Source organism: Oratosquilla oratoria, chromosome 31 (genome assembly GCF_046742065.1).
Source record: "Oratosquilla oratoria isolate Oo_2021 chromosome 31, ASM4674206v1, whole genome shotgun sequence".
Lineage (NCBI taxonomy): Eukaryota > Metazoa > Arthropoda > Malacostraca > Stomatopoda > Squillidae > Oratosquilla > Oratosquilla oratoria.
Genome location: NC_134807.1, coordinates 23,393,951 through 23,403,950, shown reverse-complemented (window position 1 = coordinate 23,403,950; position 10,000 = coordinate 23,393,951). Strand labels below are relative to the sequence as shown.

The 10,000-nt window shown below is 42.4% G+C and overlaps 1 protein-coding gene across 2 annotated transcripts in view; it reads right to left on the bottom strand.

Annotated features, from left to right (window-relative positions):
- The window catches only part of chp (leucine rich repeat containing G protein-coupled receptor chaoptin), a 679,434-nt gene that overhangs the window by 109,129 nt on the left and 560,305 nt on the right, over window positions 1–10,000 (bottom strand). The gene's annotated exons all lie outside the window — the stretch shown is intronic.

The window sequence follows — 10,000 nt, the reverse complement described above, 5'->3', positions numbered from 1 at the left end:
TGTATGTACTGTATGTATGTATGTATGTATGTATGTATGTATATATGTATGTATGTATGTATATATGTGTTGGTGTTACCAATATCTCCAAGCTTTTGTATCGTGCGTCAATCTCATTTAGTGTATGATAGTTTATAGTTGTGTTCTATGATTCTTCTCACAAAATCTCGTGTAACAACCGCAATATTTCGATTGTTATTATTTTGTTTAGTAACAATTACATAGTCAACATAACTGTGTGTGTGTGGGCGTTTGTGTGTGTGTATATATGTACTGTATGTATGTATGTATATATGTACTGTATGTATGTATGTATATATGTATGTATGTATGTATATATGTGTTGGTGTTACCAATATCTCCAAGCCTTTGTATCGATTACCGGAAGTTTATGAACTTTAATATAGTTAACACCGGCGATTTATTAATACAAAGGATTACAAAAGAGGAGCATGCCGACAGGAGACCTTTTGGTCCATAACTAGATCGGATTCGAACAAATTATACATACATACATACATATACCAAGGCTTTCTCCCCCTTACTAGGGAGGTAGCCAAAAAGGAAAAGGCATAAAATCATTCCCACCAATTCCATCCCTGAAAACACTCCACACCCCTCCACCCTCCCTCCCATCTTAGCACCTCCTAGATGACGGGTCATCCCTGCACCCTGTCCACTGCCCTGGGTCAGAAGCAGTGTCGCAAGACATAGCACATCCACAGCAAGGCCGCTTCATTAAATCGGCGACCCCCTTTCCGTCCCCCCATATAAAGGAGAGGACGGGGAGAAATCCCTTCGGGCTGCGTCAAAATTTTGCTCACACACACTACCTCACCCCCCATCCCCCCGTCCATTCCACCTCATGCATCACAACATCTTCCATATACAACCATTCTCCATTCACCCCTGTCTTCTGTTCTCTCCCGTCCTTCCTCAACAGACATTCCCCTCTTCCCCAAAGCCCCCTTCACCCCATCCATCCATCTCATCCTAGGACGTCCCCTCATGTTCACTTCCTCCACATCTGCCTTCCATACCTCCTTTACTAGTCTTTCTTCACTCATTCTTTCCATGTGTCCAAAATAGGACGAGGGAGTCATATGAGACGTACAAAGAAAAGAATTGAGAGGATTAGGAGAGGAACAGAGGGAGTAGTTGGTGAGGAACAGTGTGGATTTAGGACAGGTAGAAGTTTTGTAGATCAGATCTTTGTGGCAAGACAGATCTGTGAGAAAGCTATAGGAAAGGGGAAAGATGTTTTTTGGGCCTTTATGGATCTGGAAAAGGCTTACGACAGGGTAGACAGAAAGGCACTGTGGGAGGTTATGCAGATATACGGGATAGGAGGAAAGCTTCTCGGAGCTGTCAAGAGTTTTTATGAGAGTAGTAGAGCTTGTGTCAGGATTAGAAATGGAGAGAGTGAGTGGTTTGAGGTAAAGGTGGGACTTCGTCAAGGATGCGTTATGTCATCCTGGCTGTTCAACTTATACATGGATGGGGTAGTGCGAGAGGTAAATGCAAGGGTAGTGGGTCAGGGATTGGAGATGGTTAAAGAAAATGGAGAAAAGTGGGAGGTGAGCCAGCTGTTGTTTGCGGACGACACTGCGCTTGTGGCAGGATCGGAGGAGGGATTGAGGAAGTTGGTGACAGAGTTTGGGAGAGTGTGTGATAGAAGAAAGCTGAAGATAAATGTGGGTAAAAGTAAGGTGATGAGATGTACAAGGGATGAAAGTGACAGTAATCTGGAAGTGAGCATTAAGGGAGAGCAACTGGAGGAAGTGGATAGTTTTAGATGCTTGGGTGCAAATGTGGCAGGGAAAGGTGGAGTGAAGTGGAGGTAGAATGTAGATAGAGAGAAGCGAGTAAATGCCTTGGTGGATTAAAAAGTGTAATGAGGAATAGAAATTTGGGAATGGATGCTAAGAGGAGACTGTATGAAGGAGTGATTGTGCCAACAGCACTGTATGGAGCAGAAACATGGAACATAAGAGAGGAAGAGAAAAGGAGCTTGAATGTGTTTGAGATGAAGTGTCTGAGAAGTATGATGGGGGTTACTAGGCTAGTTAGAGTGAGAAATGAGGAGGTGAGGAGGAGAACAGGGGTGGAAAGGGAGTTGGGAGATAGGGTGGATGAAAGAGCATTAGGATGGTTTGGACACATGGAAAGAAAAAATTATAATGATAATAAATAAATAGATAAAAAATATAATAATACAAATAATAATAAATAAAACAGATAAATGCAAAGGTATAGTTAAATAATAAACAAACAGGTAAATAGTAAATAATAATAAATTTCCTTTGCATTGATATACTGACGTCACATCTACTTCGGGCAGCCAGCATAGTCGTAACACCTTGTGGCCCCCGAGAGGTCCCAACCTGCAGTGACACCAAATTCTTGACTTTCGCGTCTTCATCATGATGTTCTCAAGTTCCCTGTTGTATTTCTCCTTTCAGTTTCTGTAATACATTCTCTCTCTCTCTCTCTCTCTCTCTCTCTCTCTCTCTCTCTCTCTCTCTCTCTCTCTCTCTCTCCCTCTATCTATCTATCTATCTATCTCTCTCCTGATAGAGAGAACAGCAGTATGTGAACATTAGAACAGGGAGCGATCTGAAAATGGGACCAAGGCTTTCCATAGTTCCTATTAGCTTTGGCTTGTAAGGCTTTGCAAGAGAATCCAATGAAGTTGAATACTCTCTTTGGTGTCAGTCTTGCTATTAATTTGTAATTAATGATAAATTTTATATCGTATTTGTATATTTATTCTTTGATTATATAAGGTAATTATGCATAAGATATTATATCATATTTATATATACTCATATATTATGCTTATCATGATAATGAATTTATTATTAATCATTATCATCATTATTGAGTCCATTAGCATCCAGTGAATTTTCAAGGGCTGGAATCAGGCTACTTTCTTTATATTTCTTTATTTATTTGTTTTATTTATTTTATTATCATGATTTTTTTTTTTTTATAAAATTCTACTCTCTACCTGCGTAAAGTATGTTTATGGTAGATGTTCACATGGATTTCAGAGGTAGATAATCTCCACATACACCGTTCTCGATATATCCATTCCCTCGTATTTTGTGGTCTCACGTCGCGTGGGAAAATATATATTTTTCATCGTTGGGTATAGTTGTATTTTTTATTTATTCATTTTACTTTAGTTTATTTTTTATTTCGGGTCTATTTTTTTTATCTGTTTTTCCTGTCCAATACGGTGTTTCTTTAACATCTTCACCAATGTGATAACATTTATATATTTATTCCAAGCTAAAGAAAAGCTGTTTGGACTATAAACGGGCGCAAGCGCGCGCACACACACACACGAACATACGCGAACACATGAACATACACACGAACACACACGAATATATACACAAATACACGAATACACATACACACACACACACACACACACACACACACACACACACACACACACACACACACACACACACACACACACACACACACACACATTAAAAACAAACTAGATGTTGCGAGATACAAAGACGGGTCACTACGAGCATAGCTCCCCTTCCCATATAATACAACTAGGTAAATACATACACACACACACACACACACACACACACACACACGACTCGACGGCGTAGTGGTAGCATTTGCAACTACGGCTACAACGGTCCGAGTTCGAATCCCGCCCAGGGCTGAAGTAATTTTAGTATCGCTGCGCTGCGAATCGCTACTCCAACTCTCGTGGGCGGGGAATTGAGTGTATGTGTGCGTGTAAGGTTACGGCAGTACCCATAGATCGGTCATATATGATCTCTGAGCTCTCTTCCGTGAGAGAAATAGTTGTCGATCACGCGTCCGACACGTGATCCAAGACCCTGAGGAATCACACAAAACATATACACACGTATACGAACACACACACACACACACACACACACACACACGAACACACACACACACACACACACACACACACACACACACACACACACACACACACACACACACGTATTGATCGCACAACAGATAAAGAAACACAGACACAAGAGATGCATAGGACATCCGAGGTATGATTGCCCTGGCAGAAGCTGCCAGCCTCCCTTCACTCACAAGTTTTATTTGTATCTGAACTGAAATTGATAAATGGTGGGCTTCTGAATGCCGGCCGGCTGGCCTGGTGTGATTGACCGGCTGCCGGACTCAAATGCAGACCCCCGGACGGAGGAGGAGAACCCCAGACCTCCCCGCCACGATGCCTGTCACGCCGCTCAGGTATTCCGGAAGGGGACCCGGGAGGTCACCGGGCTGAGTTCGAGGTCGTTTTGTACTTCGGGAATGACTCGACTCGAGCGGACTTTCGGGTCGTGTACATGAGCGCGCGCACACGTGCAGTGTGTGTGTGAGTGTGTGTGTGTGCGTGTGTGTGCGCGTGTGTGTGTGTGCGTGTGTGTGCGTGTGTGTGTGTGCGTGTGTGTGATTCACCATGGTCTTTGGATCACGTGTTAGACTTGTGATCGACAGCTATTTACCTCCCGGAAGAGAACTCAGAGCTCATATATGACCGATCTATGGGTAATGCTGTGACCTTACACGCCCACACACACACATAACTCCCCGCCCATGAGAGTTGGAGTAACGACTCGCAGCGCCGCGGTACTGAAATTATTTCAGCCCTGGATGGGATTCGAATCCGGACCATCGTAGTGGCAGCCGGGAACTCTAACCACTGCGGCACGAGTTGTGTGTGTATGTGTGTGTGTGTGTGTGTGTGTGTGTGCGCCTGTGTGTGTGGTTTCGGACCTGGAACTACCTCGGAAAGCGTCAAGGAAGGTGAAAGGATGAGGAGGTACTGATGGAGTGAAGATGAAGGTAAATGGTCCTGTCATCAGCTGATCCCAGTCAGCTGTTTGGCTGGTGGGAGAGAGGGAGGGAGGGGACGGGGAATCCCCGGATTGTGATTGGTTCCGGGGAGGTGACCCTTACTCAGCCAAGCCCATCAGTGGCGGGCACACACACACACACACACACACACACACACACACACACACACACACAAGAAAGGGACGGATGGGCAGATTGTGTTTTCCTGGACTTACAAAAGTCGTTTGATAAAATACCACACAAAAATTGTTTAAGAAAACTCGAAATAACACGAGATATACACAGAAAACTAATAAAATGGAGAGTGGTGCTCAGAGATAAAAACTCTACTTGGGCAGAAATAAGTGGAGTCCCACAGGGTTCAGTACTGGCTCCGGTAATGTTTGCTATATATGTAAATGACATGGATGAAGGTGTAGAATATTACACGAACTTCTTTGCAGATGACGCAAAACTATTAAAGAAAGTAAGTATGGAAAAAGATTGTGAATCGCTGCAGAGATCTGAACAAAGTCTGGGAATGGAGTCAGAAGTGGGAAGTTGACTTCAACATTAAGAAATGTAGTATAATGGAATTTGGAAAAGTGAAAAAAAAAATAAAAAGAATATCAGGACAATATAAAATCGGTACAAAGGAAGTAAAGAAAGTTGGTTCCGAAAAGGACCTTGGAGTAATCATCACCAAAGACATGCCCCCAGACAAGCAGATAAACAAAATAGTTGGAGAAACCTACAATTTACTGAGGTCAATAAAGGTGGCTTTTAATTACTTGGATGAGGCAACAGTAAAGAAAATACTAGTCACATTGATAAGACCAAGATTGGAGTACGCAGTGGCACTATGGACACCCAATACAAAAAAGAATATAAAGAAAATAGAAAGAATCCAAAAAGCATCGACAAAGATGGCCCCAACACTTTCAGAATTGACATACGAGCAAAGATAATCCAAACTGGAACTACCAACCCTGGAACAAAGAAGAGAAAGAGGAGATCTATTTACCATTTACAGAATCATGAAGGGCATGGAAGTCCTTGACAGAGAAGACTTACTAAAGTGGGATAGAAGAAAAACAAGGGGGCATGAAAATAAACCCAAAAAGGACAGTTATAGAAGAGATCTGAAAAATAAAAACAGTTTTCCACACAGAGTAGCAGATGTCTGGAACAAATTGGACTAAACAATACTGTGTGCAAACACCATGCAAGGATTTAAGAACAAACTAGATGTTGCGAGATACAAAGACGGGTCACCCCTTTCCCGTATAATTCAGCTAGGTAAATACAAGTAGGTAGATACACATATGCACGTACACACATGCACGCCTTTGTGTCTGTGTGAATATTGTGGTCTTGTTCCTCATTCGATGGGAAGAGAGAGGCTGGTTACAGAGAACCTACATTCATATATATATATATATATATATATATATATATATATATATATATATATATATATATATATATTATGTTTACTCCTTTCATCTCAGCACCTCGATGATGAAGGGCCCGCTCTGACCCCCGCCACACTCCTTAGGTGACAAACATTGCAGAGAGGCAGAGCGCTTCAGTGGAACAGATGAGGCGAACATCCCTTTAGGCCGTAACATCCCTTTATCCTTTAGTAGTATCCCTCCACTCACAACAATGCTTTTCATTCTCACATTTCTGCTCAACAGGCATACCAGAGACACCCAAAGCCCCCTTCATCCCATCCATCCATCCATCCACTTCATTCTTGGTTTTCTCAACTCTCTCCACTCACCTCTGCATCCTACACTCTCTTTGTTAGTCTTTCGCCATCTATTCTTTCCATATGCGGAAACTACAATAATACTCTAGTCTGCCTTATCCGATTGCTTTCTTCCAATACTCTCCTCTAGTTAATGTCCAGACTAAGTCTATCCATTGACACCTCAAATATATTTTAAATAAATAAATAAATAAATAAATAAATGAAAAATAATTAAATAAGTAAATAGATAATCCCAGATACACTCAGTCTTCCCCCTCCCGCTTCCTTCATACTCCAATTCCATGACTCACGGAGCACCATGGGTACAGTACTCCTTCATAATACCTTATGTTTGCGTCCATCACAAAATACCTCTTTATCATAACATCTTTCTTTCCTCTCAGATATTTACTCGATTCCTTTACTCTGTAATTCACCTCCACGTCTATACCTCCATTCCCCGCCATATGTCACCCGAAGTACTCTCCAAATCCTCAGTCTTCTTCCTAAATACGTTCGCATTCAACATACCGCTATCATACTGCCATGTACATCTCATCACACACACACACACACACACACACACACACACACACACACACACACACACACACACACACACACACACACACACACACAGTGTGGCGCAGTGGTAGAGTTCCTGGCTGCCACTACAGGCGGTCTGGGCTCGAATCCCGCCCAGGACTGAAATAACTTCAGTATCACTGCGCTGCGAGTCGTTAGTCCAACTCTCGTGGGCGGGGAGTTGGGTGAGTGTGCGCGCGTAAGGTCACAGCATTACCCATAGATCGGTCAAATACGAGCTCTGAGCTCTCAACACGTGATCCAAGACCATAGTGAATCACACACACACACACTAACCAGATCACGTAGTTATTGACGTTTATTCGGGAGTGTCCTGACAGCCACTCGAGAACGATTAGGAAGATCAATGTTGGCCGACGCGACGGCAGCGAGGTGAGTCTTTAAAGACAAAGGACAAACTTACGAAAGGTAATAAAAGTTTTTCAAAAATATTTTGCTTTTACTTGTTATTTATTTATGTTTTATTTTATTTATCTATTTAATTATTTATTCATTTATTTATTTATCTTTGCGAAGGGGAATCTTTTACCTTTTGTTGATAACCTTTAGATGCTTTTACCGACCGTGGGAGGTTCGTGTACCAGAATTTAGTGGCCGAGCGTTCCAGGGCGCTGGGGTCTGGAGGTGGATCGAAACCCACAGGAGTCAGCACGTGGCGTCAGTGAAGGCATATGGTCTTTAATTCCCCAAGAGCTCCGATAGAGGCTCTCATGCATAAGCAACATCCCTCCTCCTCTCTCTCTCTTTCTCTCTCTCTCTCTCTCTCTCTCTCTCTCTCTCTCTCTCTCTCTCTCTCTCTCTCTCTCTCTCTCTCTCTCTCTCTCTCTCTCTCTCTCTCTTATCCCTTGTTCTGACCTGATGGTCAATCCTATTTAAGGTATGTTTTATTCGGTGTGATTACTAGCCTACCGCAGGCAAAAGCGCTTGACGCGCATTGCAACTGGTATCGTGTTTGGGTAAACGCTTTGGTAGGTTTGGTTGAAATGATAAACTTTGCAGCTCGAAGCGAAACAATAATCACATTCAAAAAACGAAAAATTAGTGCTCTAGACAATAGTTTGACGATCGTCGTTGAGCGATAATCGCACCGAATCAAACGTATCTTTAATCGTTTAATATCGTGACGGGGCCGCGCGCACATGCGCGTACTTGTGTATTGAAACTCGCGGAAGAAAACGGAATGCGCGCCGGAGTTCCGCCCGGACGCGAACGAAGGGGGGGAGGGGGAGGAGAAGAAGAAGGGAAGTAGATGGGAAGGGTGGTGGGGGAACGTTTGATTCCCGCGGTAATTGGGTTGATTGTTGCACCAGATTGGAGTATTGGATCCGCTCAGATCTGCAGGTTCTGTGTTCTGTGGGTTGTTTACGTTTATGGGCCGACCCGTGATCTGGGGCGTTGTGGAGTGTTGATTTATAATGGAGTTCTGGACGAAAGATCTGGTTTTGTTGGGTGGGCGTCTGTTGAGTTAGCTATAGCGTTGTTGGAGTTTTATGATAGCGTTTTAGAATGGTCGCGTTTTGTGCTTTCTTATATGTGATTTATACACACACACACACACACACACACACACACACACACACACACACACACACACACACACACACACACACACACACACACACACACACACACACACACACATATATATATATATATATATGTATATATATATGTATATATATATATATATATATATACACATATATATATCACTGGTGAGAAATGCAGTAACATATCTATAAATCACAACCACCACCACAGTCTGAAAAAAGAGTGAGCTGAATGAGCGAGTCTATATATTTCGACTGCCAACTGCAATCCTCTTCAGTAGTACTGAAGAGGATTGCAGTTAGCAGTCGAGATTTATAGACTCGTTTATTCGGCTCTTTCTTTTTTCCGACTGTGGTGTTAGTTGTGATATATATATATATATATATATATATATATATATATATACATATGTATATATATATGTATATATATGTATATACACATATAGTCACACACACACACAATCACCTCACCATCCCACTCCCACGCAGTGGAAAGAGAGAAACCCCTGGTATAGCAAAGGCCTGTATTTTTTTTTTTTTTTTTTTTTATGTAGAAGTTGGGCTGCCTCCCCGCCTGACCTGGGCTGTCGGAAACCAACGCAGCAAGGTCATATTGAGTCCCGGTACTAGAACTCATGACCTCCTGCACATGAGTTCAAGGCAGTGTTCATTGGGCTACTTCGCGGCCATATATATATATATATATATATATATATATATATATATATATATATATATATATATATATATATAAATACATACAGACATATACCAAGGCTGTTGCACCCCACCCAGGGAGGTAGCCACAAAGGGAAAGGCATAAAAACACTCCCACCCATTTCATCCCTAAATACACTCCACACCCCTCCCACCCTTCCTCTCATCTGAGCACCTCCTGGATGACGGGTCATCCCTGCACCCTGCCCACCGCCCTGGGTCAGAAGCAGTGTCGCAAGACACAGTACATCCACAGCAAGGCCGCTTCATTTAATCGGCGACCCCCCCCTCTCCGTCCCCCTTTGCATATAAGGAGAGGACGGGGAGAAATCCCTTCGGGCTGTATGTATGTATGTATGTATATACATGTATATATATGTATGTATGTATATACATGTATATATATGTACGTATGTATGTATATACATGTATATATATATGTATGTTTGTATGTATGTATGCATGTACATATGTATTGTCGAGACCCGTCTTTGTGTTGTGAGAT